At 38.3% G+C, this 8,673-nt stretch overlaps 1 pseudogene; it reads right to left on the bottom strand.

The window, feature by feature from the left end:
* Positions 1-3,388: 3,388 nt before the first annotated feature.
* LOC112663713 (olfactory receptor 5B2-like) lies at positions 3,389-4,300 on the bottom strand (annotated as a pseudogene).
* Between the last annotated feature and the right edge of the window lie 4,373 nt (positions 4,301-8,673).

Raw genomic sequence — 8,673 nt, 5'->3', positions numbered from 1 at the left:
AGGAGGAAGTGTGGTGCTTGAAGTGATAGACAAGTGTGACAAAGGCAGGGATTTGGAACAGGAACTGAGACAAAAGCAATTGTGAACACACACAATCCCTGCTCAAAGATACCACAGAACTATTTAGGAAAGTACTCAGTCTCCTGTAGCTAGCTGTTATTGAATTTACCAGTTAAAGGAAAGAAGTCTGGAGGATTTGGGTTCATGTGAGTTCCAAGTGAGAGTGAGATGGGCTCTTTGGAGAAAGAGTTGATTACTGGGTTGGGACAGGAATAGTACAAGAGGAGCCCAGAGTGTCTTGTGGTTCCAGGAAGGAAGGAGGAGCTCAGAAAACAAGAGGGTTGGGTGTATCAAAAGGAAACGAGCAGAATGGAAAGTGCTCCCAGTGGCCCAAGATGGAAGAATTTGAACAGCAAAGGAAATATTGTAGGACTGCATTGTACCCCAAGGTACAAAACAGATGTATGTGAGTCTGTGCTGATATAAGTAAGAAATGAAGTCAGTAAATAAATGGGTCCTTCTTGTAGAAAAATCCTAAATAATATGTTTAGCCTTTCCTTAGGAGGTGGAGTATAGTGCCTTCCACCATGAGTGTGGCCTGAACTTAGTGACTTGTTTCTAGAGTGTATACAGCTTTCAGGGGGGAGAAAGCAGCATTATACTGAAGCACCTGGCAAACATATCTGGTTTAGGTGATTAAGGTTAAGATCTCCAGTGACAGGTCAGGTTGGTAATACGTGTTCCCTGATGGGACATGATAAGGACAGCATTTCTCACTCTCTCTCAATATCTAAACCTCTGTGTAACCATCACCAAAAAAATCAGACAAACCTAAATGGAAAGACCTTCTATAAAGCACCTGAGCAGTACTCCTCAAACCTATTAAGGTGGTGAAAACCCAGGAACAACTGAGACACTGTCACAGATACAAGGAGACTAAGGGAACAGGACAATAGATGCAGGGTTGGATCCTGGATGGGATCCTGTAAGAGTAAAATGACATTAGTTGATAAATAACAAATGAATTATTGAAGTTTAGATAATAGTAATATACCAACGCTGGTTTCTTAGTTTCGACTAAAGTAAGGTGCTAACACTAGGGGAAGCTGGGTGAAAGGTATGTAGACTTGTCTATAATATATCAGCAAATATTTTGATTATCTAAAATTGTTTTCAAATTTAAAGATATATTTAAAGCAATTATTTAAAAAAACAGTTCTAGGAGAGAAACCATTTTCACAGACCTCAGAGCAGATATTTGTGTTGCATCACACAGACCCCACCAATGTCAGTATGACCCTCTTAGGACATTCAAGCACATGTTTGCAAGTCTTGAGAAGTTGAATGTTTCTAGAATTATAGAGATTGAAAAGGAACATGGATGCAAACTCCTTTGGGTAGCTTTATTATGAAATTGAGCTCACCTAAAAGTCCAATAAAATACACAATGATTATATATTATTAGTACATTGAGGTAGGTTATGTTTATTATTGTTTTGTCGTGATTAGTTTTAGTTTAGTTTTGTTTTGTTTTGTAGAGAGGAAGAGACAGAGAGAGAGTGAGGGCATAGTGGGGGAAAGGCAGAAGGAGAGAGAGAATCTCAAACAGGCTCCATGCCCAGCCTAGAGCCCAAAGCAGGGTTCAATCTCACAACCCTGATATCATGAGCTGAGCCAAATTCATGAAATGGAAATTTAACTGAGTGTCTAGGACACTTAACCTGAGACATCCAGGGAACCCTGTCATGCTTACATTTTCTATGAATGTTTAGAGTCATTGGAGTTGATTGAATAATCATAATTTATGAAGGAATTTTGCAAATTGAAGAAGGAAACTTTTGCAGGCTCATATTTTGTATTATTGCAATTTACTAAATAAAATGTATTTCCTGTGTTATTTTTCATTTAATGGACAAACAACTAATAAACAGGTAAATAGAAATAGTTGAGGAATGATCAGGACTATGAAGAGTAAAGCAGGTTGGGAACAGTGTCCATGGGGGCTGGGGTGACTCTGATATTTTAGCATTTAAGCAAAGACCTGAGGGAAATGGGGGAGCTTTCTGAGCATTGGCAGCAGCAAGTACAAAGACCCTGCAGGAGTGATCTTGGATTGTCCAGGAACAGCAGGGAACTCAATATGAGTGACATGGAGGGAGCAAGCAGGAAAGCAACAGGAGGTGACGTAGCTCATCTGAAACCAAACTGTCCCTGCATGAGGGGCAGTAGCTACTTCCAGAGACAAAAACAGGTAATATTATCATACCTACTGCATTTAGCTTACAAAGTTAGAGTTGGTAGTCTTATACAGAATAATTGAAAAATGTCATTGTTATCAATTGATCTTGTTTTTTGGTACTCTAGCCTTCTTGTTTTTGCAAATCTTCTGAGATAATGCTTTTTGTAGCAGGCAGTACTGAAGATAGAAAAATTAATTCCTTTGAAATATTATACTTTTGTAACTTTCAATAAATGTGCCCCCCAAAGCATATATCTTTATTTAAAAAATTATGTATTTTTTTCTTCATTTTGGTCTCTTGAAATAGTTCTTCAGCTAGAGAAAAAAATAATGTCAGATATAAATTTATATTCTGATACCTCAATTGATTATTTAAACTTTTTTTTAGAAGCTAGGCAGACTGCATCCAACTCCCCACTGCTGTGTGTATGTGCACATATGGGATTCTTGCATATGCCGCTATTCATGAGTTTGTGTATGCCATGGTTTACATGAAAGCTTCCATTGTCATATAGTAGAGTACATATAATATATATAATTAATAAGGTTATTGGAAGCAGTGCCCCAAAATTCTTAAGGTCCCCCTTGGCCGTCCTTTTTCAAATGTCACATATGTGTGATACTATTTTCTTTTTTAGATGATAGACTTTGGAATAATTAATGGTATCACCTCAGCAATTTAAGTACAGTGTGTGCATTAAAATGTCACATGCTTCAGTCATTTGTGGAATTTAAGAAAAAAGTCAAATGATCAAAGAAAACAAGTGACAAACAGAAAACACACTTTTAAATACAGAGAACTGGTGGTTGCCACTGGTGAGGTGGGATGGGTGAAAGGGATAAAGAGTATTAGGAGGTCAAACTTCCAGTTACAAAATAAATAAGTCATGGAGATGAAAAGTATAGCATAGGGAGTATAGTCAATAAGATGGTAATAATGGTGTTTGGTGACATATGGTGGCTATAATTATTGTGGTGAGCACCGAGTAGTGTATAGAATTGTTGGATCATTATGTTGTACACCTGAACTAATATAACATTATATGTTAATTATACTTTCATTAAGAAAAATGCGAGTCATTGCCTGCAGAAGATCTGAGAGGAATGTAACTAGGTCACTGTGGATCCTACAACTTTAAGAGGTAAAACCTAGAGACAACTTTGCCTTCTCAATTCCCTTCTTGAGTGCATTTTCACCTCCTTGTTCCTTAGGCTATGTACCAGGGTGTTCAGCATCAGGATGAGCATGGTGTAGAACATTGATGCCATTTTCTATGAGTCTATGGAATGCTGGAGCTGGGCTATAAGTACATGAAAATGACTGTCCCATAGAAGATGGACACTACAGTGATGTGGGAAGTGCAGGTAGACAATGTCTTCCGATATCTTTCAGCTGAAGGCATCTTCAGGATAGTGGTAAATATGAACAGATAGGAAACTCCATAATGAGGAGAGCAAAAATAATATTGAAACTAGTGACAACAACAAAAACCAGCTCACTGACATGTCTATCAGAATAAGGGAGAGCTGTGACTGCTGGAACATCACAGAAAAAGTGGTGGACTAGATTGGACATGCAGAAAAGGAGACTGACCATGTCCTGAATGTGAATGGGGGCACTTAGGAAACCAAAAAAGTAGGAATGAATGGCAACATGTGCACACACACTGGCAGTCATTATGGTGGTGTAATGTAGGAGTTTACACACAGCTGTGTGGCAGTCATAGACCAAAAGTAGATTTTTCCACAGTGACAAGGGCTACAAAAAAGAACATCTGAGCAGGACATGAATTGTAGGAGATGACCTTGTCTCCTTTAAGTAATCCAGCCATGACCTTGGGAGTGACAGCTGTAGAGTAACCAAAGTCCACCAGAGACAGGTTACTGAGGAAAAAGTACATGACAGCATGGAGACGGGAGTCCAAGAGAATCAGCACCATCATTCCCAACCACATTGATGAGGTAAACAAGGGTGAACATGACAGAGAGGGGAATATGCAACTCTGAGACATTGGTTAGTCCCAGCAGGATTAACTGTGTCACTTCTGTGTTGTTTTCCATAAGTGTTGTTGGGAATCACACAGAAAGCCCTGTAGCAATGAGAAATAAAGGAACAGAGTCAAAAACAAAAAGACAATTTAAGCCCAATTGAAATAGATACCTGGAGAGAGAGAGAAAGAGGAAGAGGAAGATGAAGAAGAAGAAGAAGAAGAAGAAGAAGAAGAAGAAGAAGAAGAAGAAGAAGAAGAAGAAGAAGAAAGAGGAAGAAGAAGGAGGAAGATGTAGGAGGAAGAAGAAGGAGGAGGAGGAGGAAGAGAAGAAGAAAGAGGATAGATGTGCATTTTGTCATTATAGCAGTGATTCTTCAAAATTACTTAAGTGTCTAATATGAGCTAGACAACAAAATTTAACGCAAGAATTATCTATATAGTTACACATTGCTGAAACTAAAGGATCTTTGTGGATTATCTCCCATCTTCTAAATTTTGTAAATTTGTAAACTGAGATGTGGAAAAAGGAATGTCTTGATCAAGATGGCAGGTCTGGAATCAAATATATCAGTCATTTCAGTAACTTGAGCTTGTAAATATTGACACTTCTGTGTTGCTCATGTGCCAGGAATTGCTCTAGACACTAAGTGTATATTCATTTATTTTTCTCAATGACCTCACAATACTGACTAGTAATTACCTTCATTTAAGTTATGAAGCACAGAAGCTGAAAAATATATCTAATTTATAAGAATGATTACTGCCAAGGCTAAGTTTTATACCCAAAGATTGGTTCTTTAGTCCACTGGTTTTAATTTTTAAAACATTGAAATTGACTCATTTTGCAATTACTCATTGTCTCCCTTATCCTAAACTCAGTGTTTGGGGCTTTATACTTAAGTAACTGAGGCATATAAGCAGAGTGGATGTAGGGGGGTAACTGGAGCAGTAGGGGCATATACAACCAGCAGAGGCAATTCAGAGAGCAAGGCACAGTGTCTGGTGTAGAGCTTGGGCTCTAGCAAGAGGTGTACATCAGCTTTATCGTTGACTACCCAAGGATCATTGTTCCAACCTCAGTACCTGGACCTGATTTTTTCCATATGCAGAATGAAGATTGTCATGAGATCTACCTCAAGTATTGTTGGGGGGAAATAAAAAGATAATGCATAGTAAACAGTGAGCAAAATTCTGGGTGCTTAGCATGGCATGATACAGGTTAGCTGTAGCATTATTTTTAGGATGGAATGATAGTCTTTATGTTTGTTGAGAAGAGTGGGTGGTGACATGCAGGAATTCAGGGGGGGGTTGAGGTCTGAAGTCTTGTAGCCTCTCTTTGATTTCCTTGTTCTCACACACTTGGTCCACTGATTATTTGGTCCCTTCCACTGGTCCTCAGTCTATCTGTCCTCTGCCAGCCTGAGTGGCTGTTCTAGCCACTGCAAAGGAGCCATTCTTTTACTTAATTTCTTTCTTAAAATCCATATTTTAGTATGATACAAAGAATGTCCATCTGCAACTCATTCTTCTTCTCATTACTATCATCTAACAGTTGAATCACCAGGATCAAGGGCTGAAAGGTCCTGGTTTGTTGGCTGCCTTTCACCTGTAGGTCTGTTTTGGTGGTGAGTTTCATGTTTAAAATTTTTTTATGTGATATGTTCTTGTGTAGGAAGAGTGTCTTACACTAAATTCTTATCTTTCAATAGTAACTCTGAACGTGAATGGGCTTAATGATCCCATCAAAAGGTGCAGGGTTTTAGACTGGATAAAAAAGCAAGACCCATCTATTTGCTGTCTACAAGAGACTCCTTTTATTTATTTATTTTTTTTTTGAGACTCCTTTTAGACCTAAGGACAGCTACAGACGGAAAATAAAAGGTTGGAGAACCATTTACCATTCAAATGATACCCAAAAGAAAGCAGAGGTAGCCATCCTTATATCAGATAAATTAGAGTTTATTGCAAAGACTGTATGTAGTAAGAGATGAAGAGGGACACTATACCATACTTAAAGGATCTAACAATCATGAATATTTATGCCCCTAATGTGGGAGCTGCCAAGTATATCAATCAATTAATAACTAAAGTAAAGACATACTTAGATAATAATACAGTTATACTGGGAGACTTGAACATGGCACTTACTGCAATAGGCAGATCTTCTAAGCACAACATCTGTAAAGAAACAAGAGCTTTAAATGATACACTGGACTAGATGGATTTCACAGATATTTACAGAACTATTTATTTATTTATTTTTTATTGGTGTTCAATTTACTAACATACAGAATAACCCCCAGTGCCCGTCACCCATTCACTCCCACCCCCCGCCCTCCTCCCCTTCTACCACCCCTAGTTCGTTTCCCAGAGTTAGCAGTCTTTACGTTCTGTCTCCCTTTCTGATATTTCCCACACATTTCTTCTCCCTTCCCTTATATTCCCTTTCACTATTATTTATATTCCCCAAATGAATGAGAACATATAATGTTTGTCCTTCTCCGATTGACTTACTTCACTCAGCATAATACCCTCCAGGATATTTACAGAACTTAATATCCAAACACAACCGAATACACATTCTTCTCAAGCGCACATGGAACTTTCTCCAGAATAGATCACATACTGGGTCACAAAACAGGTCTTAACTGATACCAAAAGATTGGGATTGTCCCCTGCATATTTTCAGACCATAATGCTTTGAAACTAGAACTAAATCACAAGAAGAAATTTGGAAGGATTTCAAACACATGGAGGTTAAAGACCATCCTGCTAAAAGATGAAAGGGTCGACCAGGAAATTAAAGAATTAAAAAGATTCAAGGAAACTAATGAGAACATATAATGTTTGTCCTTCTCCGATTGACTCATTTCACTCAGCATAATACCCTCCAGTTCCATCCACGTGGAAGCAAATGGTGGGTATTTGTCATTTCTAATGGCTGAGGAAATACCAGAAAGGGAGACAGAACATAAAGACTCCTAACTCTGGGAAACGAACTACGGGTGGTGGAAGGGGAGGAGGGCGGGAGGTGGGATGAATGGGTGACGGGCACTGAGGGGGGCACTTGACAGGATGAGCACTGGGTGTTATTCTGTATGTTGGAAAATTGAACACCAATAAAAAATAAATTTATTATAAAAAAAGAAACTAATGAGAATGAAGATACAACCACTCAAAATCTTTGGGATATAACAAAATCAGTCCTGAGGGGGAAATACATCGCAATACAAGCATATGCCCAAAAGCTGGAAAGAACTCAAATACAAAAGCTAACCTTGTACCTAAAGGAACTGGAGAAGGAATAGCAAATAAAACCTTCACCCAGCAGAAGAAGAGAGTTAATAAAGATTCGAGCAGAACTCAATGAAATAGAGACCGAAGAACTGTGGAACAGATCAACAAAACCAGGAGTTGGTTCTTTGAAAGAATTAATAAGATAGATGAACCATTCGCTGGCCATACTAAAAAGAAAAAAGAAAATACTCTAATTAATAAAATCATGAATGAAAGAGGAGAGATCATCACCAATACCAAGGAAATAAAAACGATTTTAAAAACTTATTATGAGCAGGTATATGCTGATAAATTAGGCAATCTAGAAGAAATGGACACATTTCTGGAAAAAACCACAAACAACAAAAACTGGAACTGGAAGAAATAGAAAACCTGAACAGGCTGATAACCAGGGAAGAAATTGAAGCAGTCATCAAAAACCTCCCAAGACACAAAAGTCCAGGACCAGATGGCTTCCTAGGAGAATTCTATCAAACATTTAAAGAAGAAACAATAGCTATTCTACTAAAGCTGTTTGGAAAGATAGAAAGGGGAGGAATACTTACAAACTTGTTCTATGAGGCCAGCATCACCTTAATTCCAAAACCAGACAAAGACCCACCAAAAAGGAGAATTATAGACCAATATCCCTGATGAACACAGATGCAAACATTCTCAACAAGGTACTAGCTAATAGGATCCAACAGTACATTAACAGGATTATTCACTATGACCAAGTGGGATTTATCCCTGGGATGCAAGGCAGGTTCAACACTCAAAGCAATCAATGTGATAGACCATATCAACAATCGAAAAAACAAGAACCATATGATCCTCTCAATAGATGCAGAGAAAGCATTTGACAAAATACAGCATCCATTCCTGATCAAAACTCTTCAGAGTGTAGGGATAGACGGAACATTCCTCAGCATCTTAAAAGCCATCTACAAAAAGCCCACAGCAAATATCATTCTCAATGGGGAAACACTTGGAGCCTTTTCCCTAAGATCAGGAACATGACAGGGATGTCCACTCTCACCACTACTATTCGACATAGTACTAGAAGTCCTAGCCTCAGCCATCAGGCAACAAAAAGAAATAAAAGGCATTCAAATTGGCAAAGAAGAAGTCAAACTCTCCCTTTTTGCAGATGACATGATACTGTAC

Source organism: Canis lupus, chromosome 18 (genome assembly GCF_003254725.2).
Source record: "Canis lupus dingo isolate Sandy chromosome 18, ASM325472v2, whole genome shotgun sequence".
Classification (NCBI taxonomy): Eukaryota; Metazoa; Chordata; class Mammalia; order Carnivora; family Canidae; genus Canis; species Canis lupus.
The sequence above is the reverse complement of the archived record's forward strand: the minus strand, read 5'-3'. Positions and strand labels throughout refer to the sequence as shown.